This window comes from Lissotriton helveticus, chromosome 12 (assembly GCF_964261635.1).
Source record: "Lissotriton helveticus chromosome 12, aLisHel1.1, whole genome shotgun sequence".
In the NCBI taxonomy this organism is placed as follows: Eukaryota; Metazoa; Chordata; class Amphibia; order Caudata; family Salamandridae; genus Lissotriton; species Lissotriton helveticus.
The window spans coordinates 890,177,461-890,198,174 of record NC_136073.1 but is presented as its reverse complement, the minus strand read 5'-3'; the positions used below and the strand labels follow the sequence as shown (position 1 = coordinate 890,198,174).

The window sequence follows — 20,714 nt, the reverse complement described above, 5'->3', positions numbered from 1 at the left end:
AATGACCAATAAACTATCTCTGGTATAATAGCTTGTTTCATGTACAAAAGGTTTAATGAATACATCCACAAATTCATCAAGTGGTTATAATACTGATTGGCAACTTGTTACTGTCGGCACGTAAATCCTTTTCACTTTGCCTCACCAAAGCGCAACAATGACTCAGACCGGGGACAGTGCAGTCCCTAAACGTACTTTTGTGCTCCCCGATATGACCAGCATCCAATACCAGTACGTTCCCATGCAGAATTTAAGCTTTGATATTCTTATTAAGAATGACAAACACAGGTCAAAGTTTTAAAGGTTTGTATAAAGAATATTTGAAGCAGTGTACATAAAACAGGCCAGCGACAAAATTAGCATTAAGGCACATAAATCGTAAGTGAAAGAGCTTAGTAAAGTTCAATAGAAAATCCAGCATAGACTCTTCTTATTTTTTTTTTTTTTTTTTTTTTTTAATTTTGTCCTCATACGCCAAAAAAGATATTTTCAGTATTGATTATACCGAGAATCTTTCTGGATGCTCTTTTTGCAGACACCCAGTATGTATCTCACGGTACCGCCATGTAAACAGTCAGCTCAGTTTCCCAGCTTTCCAGACCCTTAAACTGATCTTAGGGTGGTCCATTCCGCAAAAAGGCATAATCATTGGACAAAGTTGTTCAAAGCCCATCAAGCCAATTAATGCAAGGAGTCCAAAAATGCTTCCTTCTCTTCCAGACCACTTTATCCAAACTAAGAGTATGCCTAATTGCCCTAATCCAATCTACATATGACGGTGCATTAGTGCTCACCCACAATTTACATATAAACAGAGGGAAAGTAGTCCTTTAAGAGGACTAAAGAAAAAGGAACTCACACATTACTGCACAACTACATGGTTCTCAGGATATGCACCAATGAGAAACAAGCAAGAAGAAACAGGGTATGGAGAAAATCACTCAATCTTTAGTCTGAGTTTGAAGAAGGATTTGGAGAGTTTGCAGCTGGCCTGAAAATTCAGTGCTGGTGCAGTTTAGAGATGATTTACTAGCGGCATTTTAGACTAACGATTATTGCATGAAAGTGCACGCTTGGAACATCCGGCTGACAATGATCATAAGGTTTCACCTACAAAGATGCAGTACTGATAAAAAGAAGGAATTCATCTTGAACATCATATTGAGAAGGGCAGTGAGAAAAGTGTCCAAAGAAAGTCTTTTTGCAATCCTGATGAGAGTCCTCTAACCACCCCGAGGGAAATGAGGATGTTTTTAAGAAGAGTTGCCTGCTGTTGTCAGTGGATTCCAAACTTTTCCCTGAGTATGAAGCCTTTGCAGAGGTTTACTCGCAGTGACATAAAAAATATGGTGTTATTTGACAATGAATGCATGAAAACCTTTCTCAAGCTCAGAGAAAATCTTTGTAGTACATTGGCTCAGAATTCCTGATTATGGCAAAGAGTCCTACTTCTTTTGTCATAAAAAAGAAGGGTGTGCTCGCTCAGTTCCAGAACAAAAGCACAGCGTTGGTAAAGGTGCCTGTGCCTTACTTCTCTGCTACATTAGATCCAGTGCCCAAAGCTCTTCCTGGGTGTTTGAAATCAGTTGCAGCTGTCTGCTTTGCAATTAAACAGAGCAAGGGAATTGTTATGGATCATACACTCATTGTGTCCCCTTGAAATATCCGATCTGACTTTGTTTGTGGCTGGCTCTTGTCAGTGAACCCTCCAGTGAATACTGAGAGCAGCGTATGCTTCTAAACCCATTGAGCGGGGGCGTGGCCAAGATGGCGAGCTGAACGGACGCGTTCGCTGCGGGCTCCTCCACCCTCAGGCCCCTACTTCATGAATAAGCACTGATCCCCCCCCAGATCGCACCAGAGCACTCACGGATCCCCGCGACCTCCAGTGACTCGCCGAGGGGCGTCTTCCCGACTCCCACACGACACCTGAGGGACTCCTGGGAGCGGCGTCTCCCAGACGGCAGCCATTACGTGTGCCTCGTGGATGGCCAACCGTTGAGGCGACGCGATCCTAGCCCGGTGCAAACCGGGGCTGAGGTCTCCGAGCAGCGGACCGCCACTTCTCCACAGCGACTGCCCTGTTCAGGCGCTGGAGGGCTGAGAGACCGCCGCCGGCGGTAGTGGGAGACGCTAACCCGGGGCCCTGCTGGACCGGAAGGAGTCACGCGAGGCCGGGGACGCGGCCTGCTGACGTGGCGCCCCGGACCTCTGCAGCGGGCTTGGCGGCGGCGCCTGCCTATCTTCGTCGCAGTCCTGGTGGTGCGGGGCACAACGAAGCCCGAGCAGCGGGGACGCCGCGACTGAATCCCAGCATCAGCAGCAGAGAAGGGAGACGCCGGAGGCCGGGCCGGCGCGGAGCCAGGGGGCCTGAGGAGCTGGGCCGAGGCGCTGCTCTATCCGGACGCTCCACCTAGCGGAACCTTTCATTCCCGCTTCAGGCCCCGCAGCAGCAGTGGGCACCGGACTCGGCAGGCGGCTGGGGTGAATCAAGCGCCTCCCGGACGCGCCTCCCAGTGTCTCCAGGGCCACGGCCTGCGGTCAGGGAGGACCCCCCCCCCCGCTCCACACTATCTGATAGACGCCCTGAAGGCAGAGGACCCGCCACAGCACCTCCTATAGACTCTGTGCCCCTGCCCTGAGCCCATTAATGTGGGTGACGCAAGAAACTGTCCCGGATACATCAGGGGAGCGTGACTGACTGCTCCGGAAGTGCAACTCTCCCGGGAGGCCGAGGGGATGTCCTACAACAGGAGCCACCGTTCCCCTGGTCCAGAGCAGTGAGGCGCCGACTTTCGCCACCAAAAGAGGACAGGAGGGAATCGTGTGGTGGGCGGAAGACCTGAAACGCTGGTCACCAGGTACGATTGGGCGCGGGTCACGCCAAATTTCGCCAGCTGCCGTGCCAACCCGCATCACAGTGGAGAAGCTGTCTCTGCGTGCGCGTCGTGGATCACCAGTGGCAATCGACAGGGCCTGTGCAGCCACGGACTGCCTTGGAGGGGGCAAGCGGAGAGAATCGGACAATTGGAGCAGACGTACCGCGCGGGGTCCCGACGCGTGCGGCCTCGGGAGTGTGGAGGAACCACAGAGCATCGCCTGAAGGGGCCGTGCGGCGGAGGAGGAGAACCACGGTGCTCTCACCACCAACTGCCTACCGGAAGGAGGATCTATACCCGGCACAGGAGGGAGCCGTGCTGAACCTCACCGATTGCGGACGTGCCTGGCCTGTTCGGACTCTACTTGCTCCGCATCTGCCCTCCGGCGCGGCCCAGCAGGCGGGACGATACCGCTCGCGCGTCAGTTCCCTCGACGATGGCTGGCAACAAAGGACCCAAAAAGGGCGACCGAACGTTACCTGAGATGCTGAGTAGAGGGTCGTTGAAACCCGACAAGGGGCAACACTCCCCGGGGCCTTCGGGGACGCCGCAGGAGGCAGAGGACAGAGAACCACCGGTCACCAGATCCTTCTTGGAGTCGCTCTTCAGCTCCCTAAGAGATGACTTTCAAACACTGAAGCAGGAAGTGGCCGGAGAGGTCAGAGAGGTGCGGAGGGAGGTAGACAATCTTGGTGAGAGAGTAGCTTCGATGGAGGAGACTGGTCACTCCAGAGACGTGGAGATCGAACATCTGCAGCAGGAAGTCCTCCGCCTGCGTGATCAACAATTGGACTTGCAGGCACACAATGAGGACCTGGAGAACCGTTACCGCCGGAATAACATCAGGGTCCGAGGAGTGCCATCCAAAGAAGAAGGGGAAGACGTCGCTGCGTACCTCCAGTGCATGTTCAGGGAAATACTGGGAGAAGCGGAGGACTTTCCTGTCAGAATAGACAGGGCACACAGGGTGGGTCTGGCGCGCCGAGGCTCGGCGCCGCCGCCGGACATCCTGGCCTTCCTGCCGGACTACCCGCTTAAAGAGCGAATTCTCCGAGAAGCGAGGAAGCAACAATCACTGCACTTCCGGGGGCACCCGATCGCACTCTTCCAAGACTTATCAACGATTACGCTCCAGAAGCGTAAAGCATTTAAAATTGCGACTGATTTTCTGAGGAACCATGATACGCAATACGCTTGGGGGCACCCTTTCCGACTTATCTTTCGCTGGAATGGCACATTACATCAGCTCCGCTCCCTCCAGGACACTTGCGAGGTGTTGGGCATCACCGTGTCCGACGAATCTCCATCGACGCCACGTCGCAGACGCTCCACCAGAGACGGCTGGCAACGAATTCCGGACCGCCGGCCCTCTGCCTCCTCCGCCCGCCCAGACTCACCCACCATCCAGTCTGGCATGGACAGAGCGGTACAGGAGGCAGCCAGGGACACGAACACCAACACTGTTGCGCTGACAGCTTGAGATGTCTCCGGGGGGAGATGGATACAGCCTTACCATGATGCAGGTTTGGGGGTTCTGGTGGGGGAGGGGCGGGCGGGAATGCGGTGGCTGGACGTCCACTACTTTCTTCGACCACGGTCTTGTCCTTGATGGACCGGACTGGGACTATGAGACCTTGGGACTCCTTGCGGGACATGGGGAGGGGGAGGCGGGGATTGTTGAGAAGGGGGGGTGGGGGTCTTGTTTCAGATGTTCGGAGACACGAGTTGGGGGTTGTCCATGGGATGTTGGGGGGGGAGGGGGAGGGACCGTCCAGGGTTCTGATCTCACACACACTTTACCCAGTCACTGCTCTTCTGCTACGGCTACACACTTCAGTTTGCATAAGCCGGGAAGCTGCTCGCGCACACACATTTCCTACTTTGCCTTGTAGCCTTTGGTACCATTCTGGGCGCCTATGCGCCCCGCCCTCTACGGGCGGGTCCCACATGCCTTCTCCCTTAAATTTTCTCTATGCCCCCTGACACTTTTAAGGTAGTTACCCTGAACGTCAGGGGTCTGAATAATCCTGTCAAACGGCGAGCGGTGCTCTCTCTCCTTGAGAATACACATGCGGACATATGTCTCCTTCAAGAGACGCACCTGCTGCCGCAAGACACGCATAGGCTGCGTTCCCGTAAGTTCCCATCACAGTTCTTCTCATCCAGCACCACTAAGACGGCGGGGGTGGCAATTCTAGTAGCCAGTCACTTTAAAGGGGAGGTCCTCCACAAGCTCACCGAACAGAAGGGTAGGCTGTTAGCGTATCGGTTTAGGATCGGGGGTCTTAATTTTACAATCGGATCCCTGTACAGCCCTAATGAACGGTACAAAAGGGGTGGTGATGGACGGAGCATCTGAACCAATCAAACACTCACACCCAGTCAAAAGATCTGGGTTTAATCCATAACCGTTCTTTAGCCCACTCTGCCACCCCAGTTCAGACAGCCCTAATGAACGACAGGAACGTTTCCTGCGATCGGCAGTTGAAGATATCACTGCCTCGCAGGATAGACATGTTATTATCGGAGGAGACTTTAATATGGTCTTTGATTCTGCTATGGACAGGTCGGCACAGCGCTCTCCGCAGGTCGGGGAGCTCTCGGCCGATTGTAAGGAGTGGCTGGCGGAGGTGGGTCTTATTGACCTCTGGCGTCATTTGCACCCCGCAGGCAGAGATTATTCGTACTACTCCCACGCGCACAAGACGTATGCGAGGCTAGAGCACTTGCTGGTCACGTCTCCGGTGCAGGCGCTAGTCTCGGGATCGGACATGGGAGTGTTGTCTCTATCGGATCATGCTCCGGTCGATGCCACGTTGTGTTTGCCGCCGGCGGCTCTCCCCCCCCGGACCTGGCGCTTGCGTGACACTCTGCTTCACAGGAAAGTGGTGGTGGATCGTATCGAGAGCGCAATCCGGGAATATTTGACGCACAATGACAACTCTGATACCGCCCGGGCGACACAGTGGGCGGCCCTGAAGGCGGTCCTTCGGGGGGAATTCTTGGCAATTTCCTCAGCCGAAAATAAAGAGAGGCAGGCTAAGAGGGAAGAACTCACCGATAAGGTCCGCGAGCTTGAACAGATCCATCGCAGAACGGGGGCCCCTAGAATATGGCGTCAGCTTAAAGGGGCAAGAAAGGCCCTAACGGCTCTGGACTTGGACCGAGCGGAGTACGCCGCACTCCGGCTGCGCCACACCTTTTACACAGGGGGAGACCGTTGTGGCAAGTTGCTAGCCAACAGACTCCGAGTGGCACGCCAGAATCACCTAGTGAAGGAGATCTCTAGCCCTATGGGGACGGTGGAGACGGAGGATGCCTATATCGCGGCCGTCTTCCGCGGGTTTTACGAAGATCTCTTCACTGGGGAGCCGCTGGATGAACCAGCTGTAACCGCATATTTAGATTCGGTCACCTTGCCCTCCCTGAACCCCCTACAGGCGGAACACCTGGACCGGGATATCAGGATAGAAGAGATGATCTCTGCCATCGCCAGGCTTAAACATGGCAAAGCGCCAGGCCCAGATGGGTACACCACGCTCTTCTACAAAACATTTTGTACGTCGCTGGCCCCTATCCTCACTCGCCTTTTCAACTCGTTTGCTGTACCGGGGGCCATCCCGCCTGACCTTCTACGGGCTTCCGTCACAGTAATTCCCAAACCCGGAAAAGACCCGAAGCACTGTGGATCTTATAGACCGATATCTCTTTTGAATGTTGATCTAAAACTGTACACGGGGATCCTAGCCGCTCGCTTGGCCCCTCACTTATCCGGTCTTATTGATCCTGATCAAGCTGGTTTTGTCCCGGGGAGACAGACAGTTGACAACACAAAACGGATCGTCCACCTGCTTGAGAAAGCCTCCCGGATTCAAAATTGCCGACATACATAACAGCTTCGAAAACAGTCCCAACGAACAACCCTCCCCACCCCCCTCAGAACATATACCGTCCTCTAACATTCTCAACGCCTGGAACCCAATCACCACTGAAGACACCATCCGCCTAATGAATTCCATCCACTCTGGCTCGCCAACCGACCCATGTCCCCACCACATCTTCAACAAAGCAGACTCCATCATCGCACCCCATCTCCGTGATGTTATCAACTGCTCCTTCAGCTCTGCTACCTTCCCAGAAAGCTGGAAACATGCCGAAGTCAGCGCCCTCCTGAAGAAACCCACAGCAGACCCCTCTGAACTCAAAAACGACCGCCCAATATCCCTCCTCCCGTTCCCGGCTAAAGTCATCGAGAAAGCCATCAATAGCCAACTCGCCGCCTTCCTTGAATCCAACAACTCCCTCGATCCCTCACAGAACGGCTTTCGAGCGAAACACAGCACCGAAACCGCCCTCATCGCAGCCACAGACGACATCCGAACACTACTGGACAACGGAGAAACAGTGGCCCTCATTCTACTCGACCTCTCCGCCGCCTTCGACACAGTCTGTCATAGCACCCTCATACAACGCCTCAATAACATCGGAATACAAGGAAAAGCATTGGACTGGATCATCTCGTTCCTCGCTGGAAGAACCCAGAGAGTACGACTTCCCCCATTCAAATCAGAGGCTACCGAAGTCATTTGCGGTGTACCACAAGGATCATCACTCAGTCCCACCCTCTTCAACGTTTACATGAGTCCACTCGCATCCATCGCGCGTCAACACAACCTTAACATCATCTCTTACGCTGACGACACCCAGCTGATCCTTTCCCTCACCAAAGACCCTAACTCCGCCAAAACCAATCTTCACGAAGGCATGAAAGAAGTAGCCGAATGGATGAAAAACAGCCGCCTAAAACTTAACTCAGACAAAACGGAGGTGCTCATCCTAAGATCATCCCCCTCTGCCTGGGACGACTCATGGTGCCCTTCGGCTCGGGGCACAGCACCCATACCCACAGATCACGCACGCAACCTGGGCTTCATCCTGGATTCCTCACTCTCGATGTCCAGACAAGTCAACGCCGTCTCATCCTCCTGCTTCAACGTACTTCGTATGCTCAAAAAAATCTTCCGTTGGATCCCCTCCGAGACAAGAAAGATTGTCACCCACGCACTAGTCACGAGTAGACTGGACTACGGAAACACCCTCTACGCCGGAATTACAGAAAAATTACAGAAAAAACTCCAACGCATCCAAAACGCATCAGCGAGACTCATTTTAGACATCCCTCGCCAAAATCACATTACCGGCCACCTGAAAGACCTCCACTGGCTCCCCGTCAACAAGAGAATAACATTCCGTCTCCTCTCCCACGCACACAAGGCCCTCTACAAACTAGGGCCCGAATGCCTCAACTCTCGACTATCCTTCTACACACCCACCCGCCAACTAAGATCCTCCAATCAAGGCCTCGCCGCAGTTCCGCGCATCCAAAGATCCACCATGGGAGGTAGATCCTTCTCCTACTTGGCGGCCAAGACCTGGAACTCACTCCCCACCCACCTCCGCCTTACACAGAACCACACCTCCTTCAGAAAAGAACTTAAAACCTGGCTATTCGATAAATAATGAACCCCATCCCCAAGCGCCTTGAGACCCTCTGGGTGAGTAGTGCGCTATATAAATTCTTGAACTTGAACTTGAATGATGTTAGCGGTGGATGCAGAGAAGGCGTTCGACCGGGTGCACTGGCCTTACCTGGAGCAAGTGCTGGTGAAGGCGGGCATAGGGGACAAATTCCACTCCATGATCTTCAACTGCTACAGACGGCCGACTGCAGTGGTTCGCGTGAACGGGTACGCTTCTCGGGACTTTAACATCGAACGGGGCACTAGGCAGGGATGTCCACTCTCGCCCCTGCTCTTTGCTCTTTATATGGAGCCGTTCGCCCAACGGGTGCGGGACAACCCAGCGGTGGCGGGGATACGGATGGGAGGTTTTACACACGCTATAAGCCTCTACGCTGACGATGTCATCCTGTCGCTTGACGAGCCCCGGACAGCCCTACCGGCCTGCATCGAGGAGCTGGCCTCCTTTGGTGCGGTCGCGGGGTTTAAACTGAATATGGGGAAGTCGGTGGCTCTAGATGTCTCCCTTGCACCAGCCACTAGGACCTATCTACAGGGCCGATTCCCCATGATTTGGTCGTCGTCGGCGATACCCTATCTGGGGATCCAGATAGCCCCCACTTTACCGGCCATGGTGTCGGCCAACTACACTGCACTGGGTGCTAAAATCAAGGAGGAACTGGGCCGTTGGAATCGCGGCACCCTCTCCTGGTTGGGCAGGATAGCCGCTATTAAAATGACGGTTCTGCCGCAGTTGCTTTATCTGTTTCCGGTCCTGCCGCTCCAGCCGCCGGTCAGGTGGATCCCGCAGCTACAAGCAGACGTTTCGCGCTTTATCTGGCAGGGGAAGAAACCCAAAATGCGTAGAACCCTCTCCTTATTAGCTCCTGAGGCGGGGGGGCTGGGGATACCGGACTTTCGTCGGTATTTCCGGGCGGCGCAGTTACGTTACCTCGTAGAATGGAGTAGGTGGGAGTCTGACAAGCACTGGCTCTTCCAGGATCAGGCGGTGGCGGGGCGGCCTTTGCAGGAGGTCCCATTTTTGCGCCGGATTCACCGGCCCAAGAATTTGTACGCCTCCTTTGTTACGAGAGTGCCACTGCGGGTCTGGGATGCCACGGCCACCGCGTGCGGCCTCACCTCCTTCCCGTCGCCGCTCACGCCGCTGGTGGACAATCCAGACTTCACCCCAGGTATGGAAAAGGGAGCATTCACATGCTGGAGACAGGCCGGATGTAGAGCCCTGTGTCATATGTACGATCAGGAAGGGGTGATCCCCTTCACGCAGTTTCACCAGGAGTTCTCACTTCCTGAGAATGAGAGGCACCGCTACATGCAGGCCCGTCACTGGGCTCTTCAGCCGCAGGTGAGGGAGACAGCGGATAGGCGCTTTCTACCTTATGAACAATGGCTGCTTACGCGTAATTCGGACTCGAAATTGATTACAGATCTTTATAAGCTACTACAACCTCTATCCACACATTTCTATAATCCGGGGAGAGAACGATGGGAGAGGGAGTTGGGGAGGACACTGAGCCCTAAGGAATGGGAGAACATATCCTATAGAGCGAGGCATTCGGCGTACCATATGGGTCTCACTGACACATTGACTAAGGTTTCCACCTATTGGTATTATACACCAGAGCGGGTTCACGAATTTGACCGTAGCAAGGAGGCCACATGTTGGAGAGGGTGCGGACACCGAGGTACACTTACACACATTCTATGGGATTGCCCGCTCCTGGAAATGTACTGGAAGGACGTGCTGGACGACATTGATACACATTTTGGCATTGAACTGCCGCGCTTCCCCGCTTACACCTTGCTAGGGCTCCCGAATGGACTGATGCACCCCCTTAGGTCCCGTAGGGGTAGGCAGATTGCCATTGCGCTGGGCTCAGCAGTTCAAAATATCCTGATACATTGGTGCACTGCCACAATACCCTCTGTCACGGGTTGGCTCCATAGACTGTGGTATGTGTTGGGTATGGAGAAGTTGTCGCTAACAGCGGCGGGGGATACAACGCAATTTTCTGAGCTTTGGCAGCCATTTCATTCTTTGCTGCTGACAGAATTCAAGGAAATTACCTGTCCCAAGTACCTCCGCCTCCTGAGGCTCACAAGCCCAGCAGCACAAGCCCTGTGACTTGAGGGGTGACCCGCTTCCCCTGCAGGAGGTAGCTTTGGTGTCCACCTTGGATAGTGTTGATGCACTGGACGTGGAATGGGGTAGGGGGGGGGTTGGGATCCGGGAGTTGGGTTGTTGGGGCCCGGGGGGGGAGTTGGAAATGGAAATGTTATCTCATACTGTGACACTGCACTCCAGGTATAGCAATGGGGGACTGGTACAATACACTGCACCTAACAGTTCCAGTTGGAGCTGGGGCTCTATCTGCCTGAACAGAATGTCCCATGATGATGTAAGTTGGTCTCTGTATGTTGTGCTGAATAAAAATACCGTAAACCTAAACCCATTGAGCATCATACTTGTCTGACATAATTTCTGCACAAGTAGCAGAGGTAATTGCCCTGACTCGAGCCTGTTATTTGGCCGAAGAATTGAGTGCAACAATTTATACAGACAGCCAATATGGATTTCGAGTGTTATATGATTTAAGGCAGTTATGGTCACTAAGGGGCTTCATAACATCCTCTGATTTTCCTCTCCAAAAAAGGGTCATATATTATGGACCTATTGGAGGCTATTCAGCAAGCTAGAGAGATATCAGTTGCCAAATGCTTTGCCCATAAGCCTGGTGATGACATGATCACCGTGGGCAATAACTACACTGACCAGGTTGAAAAATATCGTACTTGTATCAAAGTAGTAGAGGCAGACACAAGAATAAGAACAATGTGAAATTGATGCGAAAACCGATTATGTAAATAATGTGAAACGTTTTTTACTAAAATTCCATATAGAGCACACTGACTGAACTCAGAGAATTGCAAGAGAAAGTACCCGAGAAGGAAAAGAACAGATGGGAATGAACTGGTTGTAAGAGAGATATAAACGATGAAGGGGTAATTCCACATGATCAAAATGTTCTTCCTGACTCTATGCTTTAGAATATGGCTAGGTACCCACATGGTCAAAACCATGCAGGAATGGATTAAATGATTCTTTTATTCAAGAACTACTGGCACAATACAAAGTTCAGTAGTACAGTGTAAGATTTATGCATTACTTGTCAGAGCGTTCATCAGGGTAGGTATACATTAGCTACCATGATCACATATGCAATTCTAATGCCCATTTACTAGACTTCAGGCAGACTTCAGAGAGTTGCCTCTTACAACGCTCTTGTATTTTTCTGCCTGTTCTGTAAATGGGCGGAGGTCTATCCAACTAGGAGAAGCAACAGCTTAACTTTATGTAAACTCTTTTGGGAGTTAATACCTTGCTTTGGAATGCCTACTTATATTGAGACAGACCAAGGAAAAAGGTCCTAAGATTGTTGTGCACTGCTTTACAGATAGAGAGAGCACTGCAGTTATCGACTAGAAGCATCAGGTGTTGTTGAAAAGATGAATGGCACTATGAAAACCAAACTTGCCAAAGTGTGAGTCTCAACAAATATGAAAAGGCAAGATTCAATTCATCTTGTTCTCATGCACGTTAGGGGTACTGCGAATAAAAAGACTGGTCTCTCACCTCATGCAGTTCTTATAGGCTGAGCAATGCAAATCCCATATTTTCTGTCAGCAGCACTATTGTCAATAACTGATGACACCGTATTAGATTTCTGTAAAAGTCTTTTTGAAATGGTGAAATGTATCTCTCACCAGGTAAACTTGCAAAACCATCCAAAAAGATGTCCAGTGCAAGCAGGTGATTGGGTACTGATCAAGAAGCATGTTCATATAAATGAATTGGAAGCAAAATGGAAGAGCCACATCACGCTTTCCTTGTGAATAACACTACTGTGAAATGTGCAGAAATCCCACAGTGGATATATGCAGGTCACACAAAAGTGGTGAAGGCGGCAGATGAAGAAGCTGACCAAACCTTATTGGAAAGTTTGGCATTTTATATGGACATTTTATCTTAAATAATTTAACCTTTAGATAATTTCGGTCACTTGAGCTCTTTGGAAAGTTGTGAATAATAGAACATTTGCGGATTGTTTAACCAGTTATCCAACATTTTATGAGTTTTATTAATGTTATTCAGATTTTAATATTGGCAAGCTCATTGCTGATAAATGATATTTAATGGAAGATTAAGCTTAATACTTTTTTAATGTTTAAATTGTAACGATTTTAAGTAATCATATACAATAAACTTTTTTTGACTTGACTACTGGATCACAAAGCCAAGCTCAAGTTTTCTGCATGGAGCCAGAGGATGAGAAGAAGATCCTGGCGAGGGTCAAGTAGTCAGGTTGAAAATCACTGAAAATGAAGGAGAAACGCTACAAAGTTATGAAAAAGAAAATGAAACTGCCCTAGTCCGTGAATAAGTTTTGCTGAAAATCTGAGTTTTAAAGAACCCCTAAGGGAAAGTGGTTCACAGTGAGCCAAGTAGATGATAAAACGTTATAATTCTATTAAGGTTGGTTTATATTGCAATTATTTTCATTATTTAGCTAAAAGATTATATGCGCACATGTTCGACAGTGAGTGGAGAAGATTCAAAAGTAGTCAGAAGTGAAGACACAGGAACCAAGAATGTCAATCAAGGAGGTAAGTTGCAGAGTCAGTGAAAAGATGTAATAAAATACTGGGAAACTCAAACACCAGAAAAGAATTAGAGGCAATTGAAAGTGAGTCTGTGAATACTGAATCTGAACCACCTTGTCAAGATCTGGATTGAAATGACCATTTCATGTGTATGCCCATGGACAAGACTAATAAACAAGGAAAAAATAAGCCATGTTTTTACAGGACTATTAATACCATGGCCCTGTGCCCGGATGTATGTCGTTACAACGCATGCTTTTTCCACGCATGCCTTTACAACGCAGGTATTACAACGCAAGTCGTTACAACCACTTGAGTTGGGGGGCGCTGGTTAGTGGAATAGTTTAATTTACTATTCCAACTCCGGTCCCCGTGGATAGTAGGGAAAGTTTTGGATAGTAAATTAAACTATTCCCTATCCTACAGCGCCCTCCAGTGCAAGTCGATGTAACGACTTGCATTGTAATACCTGCGTTGTAAAGGTACTTTGTGGTAAAAGTTTCGTTGTAAAGGATGTTTCCCCTGTGCCCTGGCCTGGCTGGGTGTCTCTTGTATATAATCTAGCCACACTAAGGGGTCCATTAGGATGTTGGGCAGATCGCCACTGCCATGCAGGCGGTGGCGATCCGCCCGACATCCGTGACCGCCCACCACCTATTACCCCCTGCCATATTACAATGGCGGGGGGACCGCTTTTCCGCCCCGGTCGCCTTGCAGCGGGGGCGGGAAAGGGTTCATATGGCTGCCGGTGTCTATCAGACACTGCCAGTCATATTATGATGGCCTCATTCAGATGCTTTTCCCTATGGTGAAGGCGAGGTGGGGGGTGCACATGGGGGGAACCTGGGTACCCCCCTGCATTTGCATACACAAAGCAGCAGGCACCACGCGGTGCCTGCCACTTTGTGTATGCAAATGCATCAAAAGCATTTTTAGCATTGTGTCGGGCAGTGCTGAGAGCACCGCCCGCCACAATGTTAAACATGCATAATGCGCCCACCACTGTGGAGGGCGCATCATAATACCCTCCACGGGACCCCCGCCCTTATGGCGGGCTGTCTCTTCCCCCGATGGGATGGCGGGCGGACTCGGTCCGGCCGTCATCTTAATGGACCCCTAAGTGACCAACACTTTATTTTTTTTTAAAAACCCCTTCCATGGACAGAGAGGAGAAGTGCTCTCTCTATGATTTTCAATTGTAGTATTTATGGAACTTTGGAAGGTGAGCTTGCTAGCTCTCAACCATTCAGAATCCTGTTGGAGCCTAGTCGCCCATAAATCTGTCAAGAGAATGTGACCTCTGTTTCACCTTTGTGAGGAGGGATAAGCAGTGCTGTAGAAGCACCATTGTTTTTGGAAAATCAAAGTTTCATCTTAGAAATATCAGTTTCAGTTTTCTGATTGAGTATAGCAGGAATGCATTTGTCTCCCTTGGCAGTGAACGCTGTGTAACTGCATTTCAATTTCAAGTTAAAAGACTTTGTGCAAACATTAAATCTTCTGAGATCATAAGGCTCACATTGTTGGCAGGAAACTTCAGGAAAGTGCTTTCAGCTTGTTTGGTAGTGAACACTGTTATCTGCTTTCAATTTCAACAGCTAAAACACGTTTTCTTTCAAGATTAACTCTTCTAAGATAAAATAAGATCCACCCTGTTTATTTACCAAGAGGCTCCAAGAATGTGGATTTGTCATGTTCAACCGCGAACCCTGTTCATTGCTTTCAGTTTCAAATGTTTATAAGACTTCACAACAACAATTTACTCTTTCGAGAAAAATTAGAAATGCTTATTCAAAAGCACCAGGAAAGTGCAAGGATGAATTATTTCACTAAAGCGAGCTGTGTGAGCAATTCAGTCTCATTGGCATATCTGAACTAGATCAAAGTATCACTGACAATACTTAACAAGCACTGAGGAAAGTGCAATCCAAGTGATCGATATCATTATTAATGAAGCGTCATGTGCTGAGGAAAAAGCACAATTGTTTGGAGTTTCAAAGACACAATGTGGCATATTATCAAGAACTGGCTATACCTATTCCTAACGCCAGTTAGCGGCAGTATTTCTATCGCCGTCTAACCCTGAAAACTATCGCCAAGTTAGCGGCGTATTATCAAGCCGTCGCTACATGGCGATAGTTCTAGGGAACAGCAGAGAAAACTGCCTCTAACATGAGCATGATGGCGAAAGGAAATCCTGCGTTAGCCGGCAATACCTCGCAATAGGCCCATTATCGGCAGTAAAGTGCCGCTAACGTGGCGTCAGCTGCTTGATAATATGCCCCAAAGTGTAGGCTGTGAAATAAATGCTGCAAAGCCCATGCCTGGGGCTTATTGCTACGAGAAATAAACACCCTCAGCACACCGTACCTGGCACCACACTGGAATGTGTAATTTTACCCAGAATCAATTATGTCCTGCAACCGTCACCAAATAAATCATGCTGCACAGAGGTCGCAGTAGTGCAGTCGCATTCAATCAATCAATCAACAGTTTGTTAAGCGCGACTACTTACCCTTAAGGGTCTCAAGGCATTGGGGGGGGGGGGGGGTGCGGGATCCATTACATCAAGGAGGGGGTCTGTCGAAGAGCCAGGTTTTGAGGTTTCTTGCAAAGATGGGGGGCGATGCTGTCTGTCTGAGGTGGAGCGGAAGGGCGTTCCAGGCTTTGGCCGCAAGGAAGGTGAAGGAGCGGCCTCCAGATCTGGTCTTTCTGGTGTGGGGGATCACAGCGTAGGAGAGCTGGGCTGATCATAGGGTCCTTGGGTGCGTGGAATTTGAGTCGGCTGTTCAGGTATGCTGGTCCGTGCCGTAGAGGGCCTTGTGTGCGTGGGTGAGTATCTTGAAGGTGATACGAGTCAGTGGAGTGTGCGCAGGTGCTGGGAGATGTAGCAGTGTTTTGTCAGGTTGAGGATCAATCTTGCGGCAGTGTTCTGGATGTTCTGTAGCTTGTGGGTAAGGTTTTTTTTATTCCAGCGTAGAGTGCGATGCCATAGTCGAGTCTGCTAGTGACGGTCTTTCTGTGTTCAAGGGGATCCATTTGAAGGTCTTACGAAGGAGGCGGAGGGTGTGGAAGCAGGTTTCCGGGTGTCAGGGGTGGTTGGTGAGGGTTCAGTGTATTGGTTGTCTTTGTCAAAGTTGTCGTAGAGGCTCTTGATTTTGTGGTGGAAAACTGTGCTGAGTTTGTCGCAGAGCTCTTGTGAGGGAGGGATGTCAGTAGACTCGCTGGTGGGTTGGGAGAACTCCTTGATGATGTTGAAGAGTTCCTTGCTGTTGTGCACATGGGTGGAGATTCTGTCTTTGATAGCTTTTTTCCTCGTTTCTCTGATGAGTTGGTGGTGGGTTTTGGTGGCGGCTCTGAAGTTGTTTTGAGCTTCTGTAGCTTTGGTGTTCCTCCAGACCTTTTCGAGGCGGCACATGCGCCTGGACTCTCGAAGTTCGGTTGTAAACCATCTGGCTTTCTTGGCGTGGGTATTGTTGTTTTTCTTGAACCGGCTATGGTGTTGGCGCTGTCCGAGATCCATCTATGCAGGGTTCGGGCTGCGGTTTGGGGGTCGTCATTTTCCGCAATGGTTGGGGTGGAGTTGTTGAGTGGGGAGGTGAGTCAGTAGTCGGTGATTTTGGTCCAGTTTCTTCGTGGGAGCATTTGCTGGTGTCTGAGGATCGTGGATGTTCTGAAGGTGAAGTGGACGCAATGATGGTCGGTCCATGGGAATTCGGTGGTGTGGCTGAAGGTGATGGAGTTTCCTGTACTGAAGAGGGGATCGAGGGTGTGTCCTTCTGAGTGCTTGGGCTCGGTCACGAGCTGGTGGAGTCCAATGTTGTGGAGGTTGACCAGGAGGGATGCGGTGTTGGGGTCCAGTTGGTTGTCGAGGTGGAAGTTGAGGTCTCCCAGCAGGGTGTAGTTGGTGGATGCGATGGCCTGCGGGGAGATGATGTCCGTGATGGAGTTGGTGGAGGGTACGCGGGGTCCAGGGGGTCGGTAGATGAGGGTTCCTTGGAGGGTGGCGATGGGACTGGCCAGTATCTTGAAGTGAAGATGTTCCATCAGGTCTGAGTGCTCGTCGGGAGTGTGCTCAGGAGGAGGGTGGATTTTTGGACGCTAGCAATTCCTCCTCGCGGGGTAGGGTGGGGGGTCCTTCCTGGGGATCTTGTATCCTTGGGGGATGGCGATGGCGATGTCCGGTCCCGATGTGGTGTTGGTCCAGGTTTCAGTGAAGAATGCTATGTCCGGGGTGGTGCTGTCGAGGAGGTCCCAGATTTCGGTGGTGTGTTTGTGGAGTGATCAGACGTTGAGGAGGATGCATTGTAGGGTTTTCGGTTTGGTTGTGTTCTTGTGGGCGGGTTGTGCTGGATCCGTGTTCTTGGCGGTGCTGCTGGTATGCCTGCAGCGGTAACAGTTGAAGGGTCCGTGGGTGTCGGCTGGTGATGCTAGCTTGCAGTTGATGTTGCGGCCTTGGTTGAGTGCATGGAGTGCTGCTGGATCGTAGCATTGGTGGGGTGGAGGTCCAGGGTTCCTGGTCCTGGTCGCTGTCGGGTCACTGTCGGGTCGCGGACGGGTGCAGACGGGCTTGCCTTTGGTGCACCTGCTGCGTGCGGCCGCTGCGCAGCCGCACAGCACTTGCCATTAAGTAGGGGTTGGGGAGGGCTGGACAGGTGGGAGGCGGGAGTGGGGAGGGCAGCTGGATTGTTTGCGCTGGTCATGCGGGGGGGAGGGGCTGCAGGGGCAGCAGCGGCGGGTGAAAAACGGGCGGGAAAGGAGGAGAGTGGGAAAAGGGGGAAAAAGAAAAGACAAGCAGAGCACAGGAAGGAGCAGAAAGCAGAAAAAAGCAGAAATACAGATTTAGAAAAGAGGGTGAAAAACGACTGAAAAAACGAGTGGAAACGAGTGGAAAACTGGAGCAGAAAGCGAGAAAAATAAAAGACAAGCAGAGCACAGGAAAGTGCAGAAAGCAGAAAAAAGCAGAAATCTAGATTTGGAAAAGAGGGTGAAAAACGATTGGAAAAAATAAGTGAAAATGAGTGGAAAACCGAGTGGAAAATCGAGCGGTGTTACAAAGTGGCTGTGTTACAAAGCGGCTGTGACCCTGCTCAGCTTCCAGTAACAAAAGAAGCTCCCGGAAGCTCCCAGCCCCTCTCTGTGCAGCCACATTCAGAGAGATTCATTAATGGGGTCATGGCCGGCTGCAGCAACACAAGACCCCAGCGGCATGCCCTGCGTGCTCGCCCGTGCCCTCGCACACCAATGGGCACCCCCCATGCCTCCTTTGAGATTTCTTGCCTGTGCCCCTCTATCCCACTCCTTTCTTCACGAGTGACCCTCAGTGTTTCTCCTGTCTCCTACTCTCTCCCGACACACACACACCTTTACTTTGTCCGGTGTGGCCTGGGTGGTTTATTTGCACCGTTATCTCAAGAACCTTTGGAACCCTGGTTTGCTTAAATATTCCGGTGTGTGAAATGATTAATGCGTGACTGCCTCAATCAAATATTCAGTCCCAGGCTCCCCAGTGCATTGCCAACCCAGAGGGGGCGGCTGCACCGCATCATATATAAATCATGACGTATAGGGGGCGCTCGGAAGGAACCTACGCCTTTCTGCTTGTGTATAACATTGTGCAGACTTACCACTGTGTTATATCCTCTATATTGCATTTACATGTGAACCAGCCTAGGTCCTCCTAGCGGCTCAGCCAGAGTGTGAGTTGGTTACGGAATGTTGGTGTGGCTGTGATGCGTGGAATGCCTGGGTGTCTAAGTGGATGAGTGGCGACATTTGGAGATGGGCTGAGCAGCTAGGCAGGCTGCTCTTGGTGTATGGCTGGTACTTGACCAGAGCTGGCTGGAGTTAAGATTGTTGTCACTGGGACCAGGAACTAATAAAGAAGACTTGGAAACTCAACATGGCTACCTGTGCCATTTGGTGCAGGATACAACACACTGCCTTTCGGGGAACCTGTAAGAAATGAGGTCACACATCTAATATGATCATGACACTCTCAGATACCAGAGGAGTCCAATCTGCATTACATGTTATGTTATGGTATGTTATGCTATGTTATGTTTTGTTGCCTTACGTTTACGTTAAGTTACGTTACGCGCTGCTTGGCTGGGTTTTGCTACTGTATGGTATCTATTGTACTTGAAGTTCTGTCTCATTATTACTTGTGATGTATGTTATAGCCATGGCATAGGTTGCATCATGCATTGCAGTTATGATCCATAGTGCTATTTTCGCGGTGTCATATTACATTGTGTGACGCCTCTCTGCGTGGTGCTAGTACTCCACAGGAGCAGGCACGGGGTTTGTTTACCTGGAACTCTGCATTGCCTTGGTGTGAACTGGGGACCAGGGAGACTTGTACTGAGTTGGGAAGGATGTTATGCGGCTTTCCAGCCAAGGTCATGCGAGAACTTCTATCGATTATTTTATTAAAATGAGGATGTATATGCATATGTTGAACTTTACAGAATGAAATGTTCCGGGTTCAAATTCCATATGCAACACAGTATTATTATTATTATTATCAACAAACAACATGAATAATAATTAAAATAATAATGACAATAATCGAAATTGGAATTATGACCCGTATGGGTCATAATTGTTATGAATAATGATGACAAAATAATGATACTAATAATAATAATATTTATAATAATAACTCAAATCTAGCTACCTTGGCTTTGGCAGACCTCGAGTGCTGAGTACAGTGTTACTTAGGGGCACCCAAAAATCTGAAAACGGCGGCTAGAGCGTGCCAGCGTTAAAAGCATCCCCCACACACACATAAAAAAGAGCGGCCTGGGCTTGACCTGCTGCAATCTGCGCCAAGCTGACTGTTGCTTCTTCATAAGGGCACTCCATGCCCCTCCCATAAGGACACTCTATGCCCCTCCAATAAGGGCACTCTATGCCCCTCCCAAAAGGACACTCCATGCCCCTCCCATAAGGGCACTCTATGCCCCTCCAATAAGAGCACTCTATGCCCCTCCCAAAAGGGCACTCCATGCCCCTCCCATAAGGGCACTCTATGCCCCTCCAATAAGGGCACTCTATGCCCCTCCAATAAGGGCACTCTATGCCCCTCCCAAAAGGACACTCTATGCCCCTCCCAAAAGGACACTCCATGCCCCTCCCATAAGGGCACTCTATGCCCCTCCAATAAGGGCACTCTATGCCCCTCCCAAAAGGACACTCTATGCCCCTCCAATAAGGGCACTCCATGCCCCTCCATAAGGACACTCTATGTCCCTCCCATAAGGGCACTATGCCCCTCCCATAAGGGCACTCCATGCCCCTCCCATAAGGACACTCTATGCCCCTCCAATAAGGGCACTCTATGCCCCTCCCAAAAGGACACTCTATGCCCCTCCAATAAGGGCACTCCATGCCCCTCCATAAGGACACTCTATGTCCCTCCCATAAGGGCACTATGCCCCTCCCATAAGGGCACTCCATGCCCCTCCCATAAGGACACTCTATGCCCCTCCAATAAGGGCACTCTATGCCCCTCCCAAAAGGACACTCTATGCCCCTCCAATAAGGGCACTCCATGCCCCTCCATAAGGACACTCTATGCCCCTCCAATAAGGGCACTCTATGCCCCTCCCAAAAGGACACTCTATGCCCC

The 20,714-nt window shown here is 50.6% G+C and overlaps 1 long non-coding RNA gene across 2 annotated transcripts in view; it reads right to left on the bottom strand.

Moving 5' to 3' along the window:
• The window catches only part of LOC144798727 (uncharacterized), a 381,952-nt gene that overhangs the window by 39,478 nt on the left and 321,760 nt on the right, over positions 1-20,714 (bottom strand). The gene's annotated exons all lie outside the window — the stretch shown is intronic.